The sequence below is a fragment of the Ursus americanus genome, chromosome 32 (assembly GCF_024610735.1).
Source record: "Ursus americanus isolate L20-20 chromosome 32, mUrsAme1.1.p, whole genome shotgun sequence".
Taxonomy (NCBI): Eukaryota; Metazoa; Chordata; class Mammalia; order Carnivora; family Ursidae; genus Ursus; species Ursus americanus.
Window position 1 is genome coordinate 27,101,717 of NC_142158.1, and position 14,520 is coordinate 27,116,236.

General features: G+C 45.5%; 1 long non-coding RNA gene and 2 other non-coding genes across 3 annotated transcripts; all 3 read left to right on the top strand.

Moving 5' to 3' along the window:
• On the top strand, positions 1-2,474 carry LOC123790986 (uncharacterized). Its single transcript, XR_006779259.2, has 5 exons — positions 1-158; positions 344-382; positions 607-647; positions 1,264-1,445; positions 1,621-2,474. It is a non-coding gene; the product is annotated as an uncharacterized LOC123790986 (long non-coding RNA).
• On the top strand, positions 439-501 carry LOC123791086 (small nucleolar RNA SNORD48). Its single transcript, XR_006779279.1, has one exon. It is a non-coding gene; the product is annotated as a small nucleolar RNA SNORD48 (small nucleolar RNA).
• LOC123791085 (small nucleolar RNA SNORD52) lies at positions 1,092-1,159 on the top strand. The gene has a single exon (XR_006779278.1). It is a non-coding gene; the product is annotated as a small nucleolar RNA SNORD52 (small nucleolar RNA).
• Positions 2,475-14,520: the final 12,046 nt, after the last annotated feature.

The following is a 14,520-nucleotide window of genomic DNA, read 5'->3' on the forward strand; positions in this document are numbered from 1 at the left end:
GCTGGGCCCCGCCATCGCCGCTCTTTTTGTGCGACGGTCTGACTCCTTCAGTTTGGGCGTGTTGCGGTGCTGCTGGGAGCAGCTGGGGCCCCCTCCCCTACACCAAGGGGAGGCGGCGGCCCCGGCGCCCTGCGCTGTCTTCGCACGGCTTCCTGCGTGTAGGTATCTCGGGGCCCTACCGGTTGAGGGGGCCGCAGTCTCGGGCTGAGCAGGATGAACTGCCATTACAGACTAGAGTTTCTGATGCGTCCATGACGCCACTGTTTGGAACTGACCCAGCCCAGGTCAGGGGGGACTTGGCTGGAGTCGTCCCGGCCTCGGCTGACGCCCTGTTTCTTCCCAGGCCCCTGGTCCTCGCAGGCTGGGCCGCAGCACCACGAGGGTGAGTGGATTGACTGCGAGATGGAGTGGCTGGTGGTGGTCCTGGGGGAAGACGGGGGTAATGATGAACCCAGGTGACTCCGAGTGTCTCGCTGACGCCATCACCGCAGCGCGCTGACCATCTCCCTCCCCCGGGCTGGGGTTTCCTAATACGTGGGCTGGGGAGAAGCTGGTGGCTGAGAACCTTCACTAGTAACGAATCCCCGTGTTTGATTTATCCGTTAGGTGTTTTAAGATGTCCGCCGGTGCGTTACCGTTGAATGAACGTGAGTATTAGGTGTGAGATCCTTCTCAGTGCGTCTCACCATCTTGTCTCCAAAGCTCTCTGTTTCATGGGGCAAGTATGGAACCTGTTTTCTAATGAACATGGGAAGCAATGCAAGTTTTACCGGGGACTTTCCAAGGACTACTTTTTTTGGTTCACATTTCTTTTGTGACTATTGAAAAATCCTTTGTAACTCCCCGTGTTTTTGTCCTAGCCTGGTTAAACCTACTTTCCTACTGTACACTCCTACGTTCTGGGTTCCCTTGGTGGAGGTTTTTTTTTTTTTTTTTTTCCAGTTCTGAGGTGTGTGTCCCCCCCCCCCCCAACTTTATTCCCATTTCTATCTCTACTCTTCATTTAATACATCTTTATACTGGGGCAGTTGCCTTTCAGTGTATTACATCCCTTCCCAGCATGGCCTCCCCTGACCCAGGTCTCCTTAAATGGGAATGATGATCTCTCAGACTAGAGTCTCTGATGCTGGTCTTGATGTCAAAAATTAAATTCTGACTCATTTGGAGAACTGGATACTTGAGTTTCAGAGAAGGGGCCGACAAGGGGGCCTAAACTTGGTTTGTCCTTCTCATTGGTTGTCTGTCCTGTTTTCATCTTTCTAGCATGATTATTCTGGAAGCCCTTTCAGATGAGGTACCGATCTGGTGGGTTAAGGTGGAGTTCGTCCTCTTGGAGAAATGCTGTGCAGAGATGTCTGTGACGACTAGGTAATGGCTCCTGCCACTTGAACCTCCAGGCTGTGATGAGCAGTGAAGAGCCACATTCTTTCTCCCTGGCTACTATGGTGAGTGCCCTTTTTTCTTGCAGCCCCAGAGTGGTAACAATAACCTTCTTGGACCACGATCATTTCTCTGAGGGTCTTTGAAACCACTGATGTAGTTTCCCCTACGTGCCCAGGTTCAGGTTTCAATTCCATTTGCCTGCATCATTCTAATATATGTTCTCTTACGAAATTTCAGGGTTTTGTTAATGCAGAGGATATCTCCTATCTGGTGTTGGGCAGATCCTAGGACATCCTTCTGGCTTTCCTGCATTAACCTGTGTGAGCAGCTGTCAACTTACTGGAGGAAAGAAACTGTCCAGAAATATTGAGACGCTTAAATATTTTTAGACCAATTAGACTTCTTTAATGTAAATACTTGTTCTTATGAAAAGGATTCCAATAAAATATTTTAAAGCAAAATAAAAGTTTGGTTTCCATAAAAACGAGGTGGTACAAAAAGATTTAGGGAAGTGAAAGGTAACCGTCTGTGAATGAGCATCACAGCTGACAGCTAGCTATACCTCTTTGCAACTGTGTACAAAAAGTTAAAACTAGGTTGACACTAAAATTAGGTGGTCTGCCATAGGATTTTAATGGACTAGATGTTAACAAATAAGGTTTTTAGGGTGTTGAAATACTAACACAGATGCTTAGTTGGCCTTTTGGGTCTATATTTAAAAGCTTTTGGGTCTATATTTAAAAGCGTATATACCCATCGTGGTTGCCAGGGGCTGAGGAAAGGGGTAAATGGGGAGTTTGATGGATAAAGAGTTTGTTTTTCAAGATGAATTATGGAGATGAATGGTGGTGATGGTTGCTCAAGATTACAGAATGTACTTAATACCACTGAATTGTGTGCTTAAAAATGGTTCAGATGGGGGTGCCTGGGTGGCTCAGTTGCTTAAGCGTCTGCCTTTGGTCATGATTCCAGGGTCCTGGGGTGGGCTGGAGCCTGACTACGTGGAGAACCTGCTTCTCTCTCTCTCATGGCTCCCCCTGCTTGTGTTCTCTCTCTAGCTCTGTCAAGTAAATAAAGTCTTTAAAAAAGTTGGTAAGTTTCATGTGTGTTTCACCACAGTAAAAATTGGGAAAGAAAGCATATTCATACTTGTCTGTTATTTCAAGGATGATTTTCCACCAGCATGTACAAATTTCTGTTGCTATAAAACTTCTAAATTATCCAGTTCGTGGGAGGGGGGCATTTAGGTTTCTAGTCATGCTGTATAACCAGTGCTGATTCCCTGTTTCTTGAACCCATCGGAAGTTGTGTGGTAGACTACACTTCCAAAAGTAGAATTTTCAAAGGATTTAAGCATGTAAAACAATGCACAGTATATTCCATAAGGTTGTACGAGTTTATGCTCAGTGACATCCGTGTCCGCATGAGGTTGCCTGTTTTCCCTATACCTGTCATCACTGCTCCCAGGGGTAACTTTTGGCACCAGTTTGGTGCTATTAACTCCTACTACTTTTTAGTCTTTTTTTTTTAACTTGTCACTAAGTAATCTCTACCCCCAATGTGGGGCTCGAACTCAGACCTTGAGATCAGGAGTCTTTTGTTCTATCAGCTGAGTCAGCCAGATGCCCCTACTTAATCATCTCTTAAAAATTAACATTTCTTCTGTATTTGCCTACTGAACCTTTTTTTTTTTTTCTTTTTTAGGTTTTATTTGCAAGAGAGGGACAGCATGGGAGGGTGGGAGGGAAAGGGAGAAGCGGACTCCCCCTGAGTGGGGAACCTGCGGGGCTTGGCCTTCATCCCAGGACCTGGAGACAGACCTAAGCTGAAGGCAGACCCCCAACCAACTGAGCCTCCCAGACGCCCCTGCCTCCTGAGCATTTATAGCTTGGTCTCCACCACTTTTTTACTTTAATTTTTTAAAATATTGAGAGAGCACAAGCCTGGGGAGGGGCAGAGTGAGAGACAAACAGACTCCCTGCTGAGCAGGGACGCCTACATAGGGCTCCATCCCAGGACCCCAAGATCATGACCTGAGCCAAAGTCAGACACTTAACCCACTGAACCATGCAGATACCCACCACCACTTTAAATTAGAAAAGATTGGGGTGCCTAGGTGGTGTAGTCAGTCACTTGAATGATCTGATTTCAGCTCAGGTCATGACCTTAGGGTTGTGGAATGGAGCAAGGAATCAGGTTCTTCTGCCCCTCTGCCTGTGCACATGCTAGCTCTCTTTCTCTCTAAAATAAATCTTAATAAATTAGGAAAGATTTCCCCCAACCTTTATTTTACTTAATCACCTTTGCTAGTTTTATTTTTTCCTGACATTGCCCTGGTTGGTACTCCCTGGAAGAGAGAGTGCAGTTGGCTGCTCCTATTGCTGTTCCCTAGTAAAGGATTCCCTGGGCTTCAGTCCTTGGCCCAAAACCTTAGGATTAGTCCTGTTTAAAAGGGACTTGTTCTCTAAAACTTTGTGGATTAAAGTAGGTAATACTTAATTAAGATTCTTTAAATCCCTCACTTGGGTTTTTGTTCTTAAGACAAGAACCAAACTAGTCTGTTATCAGTCAAGGTTACTTTTGTGGAGGGGATTGAGACTGGGGTGGGTGAGGGTAGGAGGAGACTTGGACTTATTCCTCCATGGATTTCTGAATTAGTACCACTAAGAACGTACTAGTTTATGATACAAGGTCCCAAGCATGTAACTGTGTTTGGCTCTCAGGCATCATCCTGTTTGATCTTCACAGCCAGCAGTGCTTGGATCTGCGCTAAGCTTTTCACGTGCTTCACTTCACTGAACCCTTAAAACCCGACCTTGTAACTTTGATACTATCTACCTCACGTCAGGGTCAACGAAAGGAAGGCTCAGGATGTGAGATAATTAGCTTGAGGTCAGAAAGTATCAGTCTGGATTCAAATTCCTTTCTGTCTGCTATACTGGTCACCTGGCTTGAGAACATTACCAGTAACTGAACCAACCTTCCTTTGATTCATTTTCCCTTTTAACCCCTCCCACTCAGAGGAACTACCCAGCTGAACTGTGGCTGTTACCATTCCCTGACTTTTCTTGCACTTTTACTCTGAATATATCCCTAAACAACATGCTATGTTTGGTATCTTTTTGAACTTAATAAATATGGAATAATTGTTCATGTAGTCCTACTGGAACTTGATTTTTTTAAAGATTTTATTATTAGAAAGAGCACAAGCAGGGGGAAGGAGCAGAGGGAGATGGAGAAGCAGTCTCCCCACTGAGCAGGGAGTCTAACGGGCTTGATCCCAGGACTCTAAGATCATGACCTGAGCCTAAGGCGATGCTTAACCAACTGAGCCACCCAGGCACCCCTGCAACTTGATTTTTTTGTTGTTGTTGTTCATCTGTTTTCCTGTAATTTAGATTTCACCCTTCCATATACATTTCTGTCCATTTTTATTTTGGAAAAAAACTTTAAAAACTTTGTTTATATTGATGGGTGTCTCTGGGTACTATATATGGGGACTTCTATTTGTAAGTGCATTTTTCTAGGTTAATGGTATCACATAGGAGTGTAGGGGGACTGGTCAAGATCCTGGAGCAAGATTGATACACTTTGTCTAGGCTACTTACCCACTATCACAGTTTCCTCATCTGTCAGTGGGTGAGAGTACCTACCCTTACAAAGAATTGTTAGGTTTAAATATGTGCAAACGAACTTAAACAGTGCCTCGCACACATTAAACCCTATTTAGGTATTAGCTACAGTTATATTATTTCAAATAGCTTAATCATTAATGTGCATAGCCTAGTCAGTACTTCACTTACTCATCCTACTAGTGACTAGTAGATGGTCAACTTCCTTTCTTGTACGTAAGGTCTCTTCTGCATTCTCTTGCCCTTATTTGTATGGTCCAAGTCCTCCCCCCGGGTGTTGGGACCCTCCTTCCTGAACCAGCTCCAGGTTTGGGGTGTAAGATTGAGCTACAGCCATGGCGAGGGTCGCACGAACTTTATTTCAGGTATGGAAATCACATTCCAGCCTTCTGCATCCTTGAGCCCCAGAGTGTCCCCTCAGGAGTGATGGTGATTTGTTAACACCTCTATCCCAGAACATTCCATGCTCTACAAGAGGAGTAACTTCAGAAGTAAACAGCCCTCCTAACCCATTGGCCAGATTTCACAGCTCTCTATACTACTCTGGGCAGAGGCTGGCCTCTCTCAGCCGCCACAGACAGTGAACCTCCCAGGGCCTGGCCTCCGCCTGTCTCTCCAGGCCTCTCCTCTCTGGAAGCCTCAGCCAACGGCCAGTCTGTTAGCCCCTCCAGGTGACACCTCTGCCCTGCTGATTGCTCAGAACGCTTGGAGTTTGCTCGACTTCTTTACGTTCTACGTAACTCTAAACGATACTTTGTCTCGCTGTGCGTGTTCTTCAACATTACATACCATGTATGTGTTCTGTGACTTGCCTTTTCTCTTCATGTTATCTTTGTGAGGTTAATCCGTGCTGCCATGTTAGTCCTAGCACCACTGCATGTAACACATCACTGCTCTACGATAGTCTATTTTACAAATATGCCACAATTTATCCATTTCCCCGTTGGAGAATATGTGTGTTACTTCTTTTTCTCCCCATTACAAACAATACCACCAAGGACTTTAAAAAATTTTTTTGTAAGTAAGCTCTACACCCAACATGGGTCTTCAACTCACGGCCCTGAAATCAAGAGTCACATACTCTCCTGACGGAGCTAGCCCAGCGCCCCACCACCGAGGACTGTTGTGTACATTAATCCTTATACGTGCATGTGGGTTTGAATAGTCTCCTGTCCTTACATATCCAATTTGTCAGCAAATCTTGCTGGTGTCACCTTAAAAATAACACCCAAATCGGACTGCATCTCAGACCTCCGCTCTGGTAGGCGCTCTCCTCAGCTCACCTACATGACTCCAACAAAGCCTCCTAGGTTCTCCTGGCTGCCACCCTTACCCCATCGTGGCCTTATGTCCACACAGCAGCCAGAGTTTCCCTCCGCACCATGACTTGGGACTTGTCTCTCCCCCCCGCCTGCTCAGTGTCCTGCAATGGCTCCCATTTCACTGAGACTGAAAGCCAAAGTCTTCACAAGGACCACCCAACAAGGACCTCCCAGGTCTAGCTTTGTTGCCTCTGAACTCATCTCCTACTGTCCATTCCGCCTCAGCCACATAGCATGAAGCCAGGAGCTGGTGGGCGCTCTCCTGTCAATGTTGGAAGTAAAGGTTTTGCTTGCCGGCTGGGGTCACAACCACATGCCTTCGTCTGTAGGGGAGACTGAAACTTGTGTCAGCAGAGCTTGTGGATGTAATTTGGGTGGTGAGGAAGTCCTAGAGTGGAGGAGTAAGAACTGTTTTGGACGTTGTTTGTGGAACTGTAACTTTATACCATCCATTTGGAAAACAGTTTGGCAATACCTATGAAGTGTGACGCACACTCTCTTCAACACGATGTTCCCACTTCCGGAATACACCTTCAGTGCACCCTAACCAAACTTCCATGCGTATGTGAGATTATGTAGACAAAAGTCCTTGGTGATGATGGGCTATTGGTAATGGGTGATTGTTTGTAAGGGGGAGAGGGGAAGGAAACAAATGTTCGCCAACAGGAAAATGGACAAATTGTAGTATTTTCATAAAATATGATACCACAGAGCGGTGATGTGTTACACGTAGTGGTATGACTAACATGGCAGCATGGATTAACCTCTCGAAAACATAATGTGAAGGGAAAAAAAGACAAGTTACAAAAGAATACATATGTAGTATATAATGTATTTAAAGATTTTTAAAAGATTTTTACTTATTTGAGAGAGAGCACAGGAGGGGGGAGGATCAGAGGGAGAAGCAGACGCCCTGCTGAGCAGGGATTCGTCATAGGACTTGATTCTGGGACTCCAGAATCATGACCTGAGCCGAAGGCAGTCAGTCGCTCCACCAACGGAGCCACCCAGGTGCCCAAATGTAGTATGTATGTTTAATAATATTTATAGCTTAACTATTGTTTAGAGTTAAATATAATATAGTGAAAGAAATGCATGGGATTGCTAAATGCTAACTTCAAGCTGGTAGTGACCTGGGCTGTGACCAGGGGGTGAGTAGAGAGTGAGGCAGTCAAGGAGGTGTGTACATAGGGGCTCCATGGGAGCTCACTATAATTTTTCATATTTTTGTATGTCTGAACTATTTCTTAATAACTTTATTTTTTTAAAAGATTTTATTTATTTATTCGACAGAGAGAGAGACAGCCAGCGAGAGAGGGAACACAAGCAGGGGGAGCGGGAGAGGAAGAAGCAGGCTCATAGCGGAGGAGCCTGATGTGGGGCTCGATCCCATAACGCCGGGATCACGCCCTGAGCCGAAGGCAGGCGCTTAACCGCTGTGCCACCCAGGCGCCCCTACCACCCAGGCGCCCCTCTTAATAACTTTAAAACATGGTTTGGGACCTGTGAATTCTGAAGGGCTGAGCAAAGGCAAACGCTAAGTCACTCCCACAGGGACACGTGCAGACTGCGAAGCTCACACACGGAGCTCCCTTGGAAGACATCCAAAATGAGCCAGATTCCAAAACCCTGGGCATCCGCCCCAGCAGGAGCAAGTCAGCAGACCCAACAGCAGGTGACTTTATAGCGAAGAAACTCAGATAGCAGCACGAAGGCTGAGGATGTTCAAAGAGATAAAGGAAAGAATTTAATCTATTGTGCACAAACAGGGTATTACAAAGAAAGAGCAGATGGATTTGGAAAGGAAACAAGTGAGGGGCACCTGGCTGGCTCAGTCAGTAGAGCATGCGACTCTTGATGATGGAGTTGTAGGTTCAAGCCCCAAGTTGGGTATAGAGATTACTTAAAAATAAAATCTTTAGGGGCGCCTGGGTGGCACAGCGGTTAAGCGTCTGCCTTTGGCTCAGGGCGTGATCCTGGCGTTGTGGGATCCAGCCCCACATCAGGCTCTTCTGCTATAAGCCTGCTTCTTCCTCTCCCACTCCCCCTGCTTGTGTTCCCTCTCTCGCTGGCTGTCTCTCTCTCTGTCGAATAAATAAATAAAATCTTTAAAAAAATAAAATCTTTAATTCGGCTTGGGTCATGTTCTCAGGGTCGTGAGATCGAGCCCTGCCTCGGGCTCTGTGGAGCCTGCTTGAGATTCTCTATTTCCCTCGCCTTCTGCCCCTCCCCCACCCTGTTCATTTGATGGCTTGCTCTCGCTCTCAAAAAATTTTCTTAAACACATTTTTTAAAAGATTTGGGACACCTGGGTGGCTCAGTCGTTAAGCATCTGCCTTCAGCTCGGGTCATGAGCCCAGGATCCTGGGATCAAGCCCCACATCGGGCTCCCTGCTCAGCCGGAAGCCTGCTTCTCCCTCTCCCACTTCCCCTGCTTGTGTTCCCTCTCTCGCTGTGACTCTGTCTGTTAAATAAAATATTTTAAAAAATAAATAAAAGATTATTTATTTATTTATTTATTTATTTAATTTAGAGAGATAAAGAGCACAATTTAGGGGAGGGCCAGAGGGAGGGAGAGAATCTTCAAGCAGACTCCCCACAGAGTATGGAGCCCCACACATGGATCAATCTCACGACCCATGAGATCCTGACCTGAGCAGAAACCAAGAATCAGACACTTAATCAACTGAGCCACTCAGGCACCCCCCCAAATTAAATCTTTAAAAAAAATTTTTAATTAAAAAAAAAACAAGCAGAAATACTCAAATTGAGATGAGCGAGTACGTAAGCACAATAAACAAGTTAAATAACAGAACAACTGAATAGAAAACTAGTGAGTGGAGCAGAGAAAACAAGTGAATAACTTTTTTTAAAAAACAGGTGAATAATTTGAAAAGGAAGTTAATACGAAGGATGGTGTGAGATGCCCCAGCCTTCAGCACTGCGTGCGTAGAGCTGCCCTTGCCTTGGTCTGTTACAATGCCACAGCCAGAACAGCTCTGCCCAGGGGCACACAGGGCCATCGGGCTTGGAGCAGCTCAGGGCCATCTGTTCGATTGTTTATCGTAGTACTTTCCCATCCACTAACATCCTACTTTCCCATGATTCATTGTTGCGTTATTTCTCTTGCTCTCTTTTAAGGATTTTATTTATTTCTTCATGAGAGAGTGAGAGAGAGCACGTGCGCACACAAGCAGGGGGAGCAGCAGGCAGAGGGAGAAGCGGGTTCCCCGCTGAGCAGGGAGCCCAATGCCGGGCTCGATCCCAGGACCCTGGGATCATGACCTGAGCTGAAGGCAGACGCTTAACCAACTGAGCCACCCGGGTGCCCCTGTTGTGTTATTTCTCAAAGAATAAGGAAACAGGCTATGCCTAAGGGTTAAAGTATCTGCTGACTCTTAAAATGCTAAATATTATTTCTGGCAATCAGGTGAACCTCAGGTGGTAGTGGGTCAATTCTAGGCTGATTATTGCCTGACAGTAAGCCACTAAATTCTAAAGAATGTAGCAAAGATAGAGACGTCATCAATAATCCCCAGTTATCTGCTGACATCAGGTAATAAACTAGGGTGGGGTGGGGAGGTGTGGGAGCTGTCTCTGAAGAGCCTGCAACAGCAGGAATCACTGGGGTCAGGGCGCTTCCCATTTCCTACTGGCATACAGGGAGTGGCTGTGCTCCACACCTGTTATTTTCTTCTAAAGGAGGCCAAGCAATTGTTATAAAAAACTAGTTTTTAAACTTTTTATTATGCAACTTTTTAAAAAATAAGGTCTACATCCAATGTGGGCCTCAAACTCATGACCCAGATCAAGAGTTGCATGCTCTCATGACTGAGCCAGCCGGGTGCCCCTGAGGCTTTTAAAACAGTAGGTAGGGGCACCTGGGTGGCTCAGTCAATTAAGCATCCAACTCTTGGTTTTGGCTCAAGTCATGATCTCAGGATCGTGAGCTCGAGCCCTGAACTGGGCTCCGCACTGGGTGTGGAGCCTGCTTATGATTCTCTCTCTCCCTCTCTCTAGCTCCTCCCCCCCTAAAATAACCCGAAAAAATAGTACAAAGAACACCCACATACCCACAGCTAAACCCAACAATTGTCAACATTTTTCCGTATTCAAAAATATGTCAGTGGGGCACCTGGCTGGCTCAGTTGGTTAATGGTCAGGTCATGGTCCCAAGGTCCTGGGATGCAAGCCCCATGTGGGGCTCCTGGCTCAGTTGGAAGCCTGCTTCTCCCTCTCCCTCCTGCTCTTGCTATCTCTCTCTCTCTCAAATAAATAAATAAAATCTTTTAAAAAAGAGTTTTAAAAAAATAAAAATATGTAGGGGCTCCTGGCTGCCTTCGTCAGTAGAGCATGTGGCTCTTGATCTCAGGGTCACTGAGTTCAGGCCCCATGTTGGGCCAAAAGCCTGCTTTATTTATTTATTTATTTATTTATTTATTTATTTATTTATTTTAAAGATTTTTATTTATTTATTTGACAGAGAGAGAGACAGCCAGTGAGAGAGGGAACACAAGCAGGGGGACGGGCAGAGGGAGAAGCACACATCCTGCTGAGCAGGGAGCTGGATGAGGGTCTTGATCCCAGGACCCTGGGATCACGCCCTGAGCCGAAGGCAGACACTTAACACTTAACAACTGAGTCACCCAGGCACCCCTAAAGCCTGCTTTAAAAAAATGATAAAAGAAAATTTAAAAAAATATATATTAAATTATATACGTGTATGCATATGCATATATACATGTTCGGCAAGCTCATTTCAAAGTGAATAACCAAGACATTTTATCTCTAAATACTTCAGCATGCATAAGTATGTCCAGTGTAAGGACATTTACCCACATACCCACTACACTGCTATCATACCTAAGAAAATTGACCATAATTCCTAATTTTACTCATATTTAATTGATATTCAGATTTTTCCAGCTGTTCCCAAAATGTCTTTTGTGGCAGGTTTTTGTTGTTTTTTGTTTTTTTAATTTTAAGTAGGCTCCACACCTTCTGTGGAGCCCAATACAGGGCTTGAACTCGGACATCAAGACCCGAGCTGAGATCAATGGTCTGACAATCGACTGAGCCACCCAAGCACCCTGGCAGTTACCATTTTTTAGCGAGCCAGTATCCAATCAAGGATCAAGCACTTTATTTTATGTTACATCTTGTTAGTCTTTTGATTCTAGAATGATCTCCTTCTTTTCTCCTTTCTGAGACGATGATCTTTTGAAGAGACTAGGCCAGTCATCTTGTAGAATGTTCCATGTATTGGCTTTGTCTAATTGTGCCCTTTTGGTGTTCTGAACTTGTTCCTCAATCTTCTCTGCATTTTCTTTAAACGGGAAGTTGCCCCTAAAGGCCTATGTAGATTCCGGTTACATCGCCTGGGCAAGAATACTTCATGTCTGACACCGTGTAGTACTTTCTTGTGGCCGCTGAAACAGAGCACTGCATACCTGGGGGTTACAGCAACAGGTATTTATTCCCTCACAGTTCTGGAGGCCAGACGTCTGAAACGGTTTCCCTGGGCCACAATCAAGGTGTCCACAGGGCCTTGTCCCCTCCGGAGACCCTAGGGGAGAATCCATTCCTTGTCTCCCAGCTTCTAGTAGCTGTTGGCATTCCTTGTGACTCGTGGTCACATCACTGCAGTCTGCCTCTGTGCATATTGCCTCCTTCCCTTCACTCTGTGTGTGCTGACTCCTCTGCTTCCCGATACAACCGTATAAATGATTGCATTTAGGGTCCACCGGATAAGCCAGGATAAACTCCCATCTCAAAATCCTCGACTGAATCACACCTGCAAATTCTCTTTTCCCCTGTGAAAGTTAGTGTTCGCAGGTTTCAGGGATTAGGATGTGGATATCTTTTAGGCGATGATTTTCAGTTTACCACATGCTATGTGCTTCACAGGGCCTTGGATCAGGGGGATCATCATATCTACTTGTCCCATATTTATTTATTTATTTGTTTTTAAAGTAGGCTCCTTGCCCAATGTGGGGATTGAACTCACAACCCTGAGATCAGGAGTCACATGCTCCACTGACTGAGCCAGCCAGGCGCTCCATACTTGTCCCATTCTTGATCTCAGCTTGATCACCCAGTTGAAGTGGTGACCCCTAGATCTCTTCATTGTCAAGGTCCTTTCCCCACTTGTGATTGACAAGATTTGGCACCATATGAATGAATATCCAATTCCCCATCAACCTTTAACCTAATGGTTTTAGCATTCATTGATGATCTTTGTCCTGTGTAGAGGAGGAAAGTGTTCCCTGACCCTCGTAGGGTTCCTGGCTGGGTCTGAACATTAAGACAAACACACAGAAAGGAAGCGCACAAATTTATTTAATGTAAGTTTCCCATGACACTGGAGCCTTTATATGGAAATGAAGACCCAAGGACATGGTGAAAATTACTTGCTTTTCTGTTGGGTTGAACAAAGAGAGGCAGTTGTGACAAAGCGACTAAACTGTGGGGAGGCAAGAGGAAATCGGAATTTTTTTTTTTAAGATTATTTATTTAATTGACAGAGAGAAAGACAGCCAGCAAGAGAGGGAACACAAGCAGGGGGAGTGGGAGAGGAAGAAGAAGGCTCCCAGCAGAGCAGGGAGCCCAATGCAGGGCTCGATCCCAGGACTCCGGGATCACACCCTGAGCCAAAGGCAGCCACCTAATGACTGAGCCACCCAGGTGCCCCGGAAATCGGAATTGTTTTAACACGGTCGGTATTTGTGTAGTGTTCGCTCAATCTCAGCCTCTCATCCTTGATAATGAGAATGTCTTCCTTCCTCTGGCTACAGGGCGGGCACCTTTCACATGGGAGCTTCATTTCCTGCCTTCAGGAAGAAAAAGGAAGGACAGAGAGCCTCCTTTGCACCTGCAGTTTCTCAAGTGCCTTTAACTCAAAATAGTCAATATGCCAACACCCCATGTTGTGGGGCGACACGCTCTGAATTCCTTCACCCTAGTTCATTCAGGTTTGCAAAATGATGATTTTTCTAATTTGATTATCCTTCCTCCACTCATTAGATGATATTCTTCTGTAAAACAAGTAATAAATAAGTCATTTCATCAACTGGTATTTTGTCTAATCTGAATTATTTGTTTCCACCGCAAAGGCAGGATAAATGATTCATTTTTCCCCTTTATTTACAGTATTGTGTGTGTAAGGAGTTGGTATAAAAGTCTCCTCCAGCAGTGGCAAATGAATTCCCTCTCTTTTTTGTATACATGGATCCAGGAAACTTCCCCGTGGTCCCTTTGACCTTATCAAATGCCTTGCTGAGACCCAGACATGCTGAGACCCTGGTCCTCCCCTGATCTCTGCTTGGTTGGCATGACATCCTCAGCGGACCCACGATAGTTCTGGATGTTGCTCTTTACCAGGCTCCCACCCCAATAGCAGGGCATCTCCACATCTCCAGGGATTTAAAAATAATGGAACCAAGATCGGTAATTGTCAAACAACACATGTCCCTTAAATTGGTTAACTGACAGCAACATAGCAAAGTTAGATGGGCTTAAGATACTGAGGCAAAAAGCCAACTATGTATATATCATATATACAGTGTGTCTAATAATAATGTACAGTTTACTATTATTACTTTTTAAAAGTAACTTCTAGGCCCAGCGTGGGGCTTGAATTCATGACCCAGGGATCAGACATCACATGCTCTACCGCTGAGCCCGCCAGGCGCCCCTGATTACGTGTACTTTAAAGACTAATAAACAACATGTACTTACCGCTGAGCTGAGGCTCTGGTACCGCTAAACGTGCGGCTTGCAGAGTTGGTGGCCACAGAGCATGTGATTTCTGGTCCTAGTCCCACAGGAGTTTTCCAGAGACACTTCTCCAGCCTCGATCCAGAACAAAGTCAGAGCCAGTTCATGCCCTGAAGACGTAGCCTTTTGATACTTTGTTTACAAAAAGAGGCAGCCAGCTTGTGAGTTGTAGTTTGCCAATTTGGTTTTTAGAAATATTGTATTCGAGTGTTATTTATCTTGATTCCCAAGTTTTTGGGTGTTCTCTTAAATTATGCACCCAGGGGAGCCTGGGTGGCTCAGTCCCTTAAGTGTCTCCTTTCGGCTCAAGTCATGATCCCAGTGTCCTAGGATCGAGTCCGGCATCGGGCTTCCGGCTTATGGAGGCGTATTCCTTTGCCCCTCCCCCGGCTCGTGCTTTCTCTCTC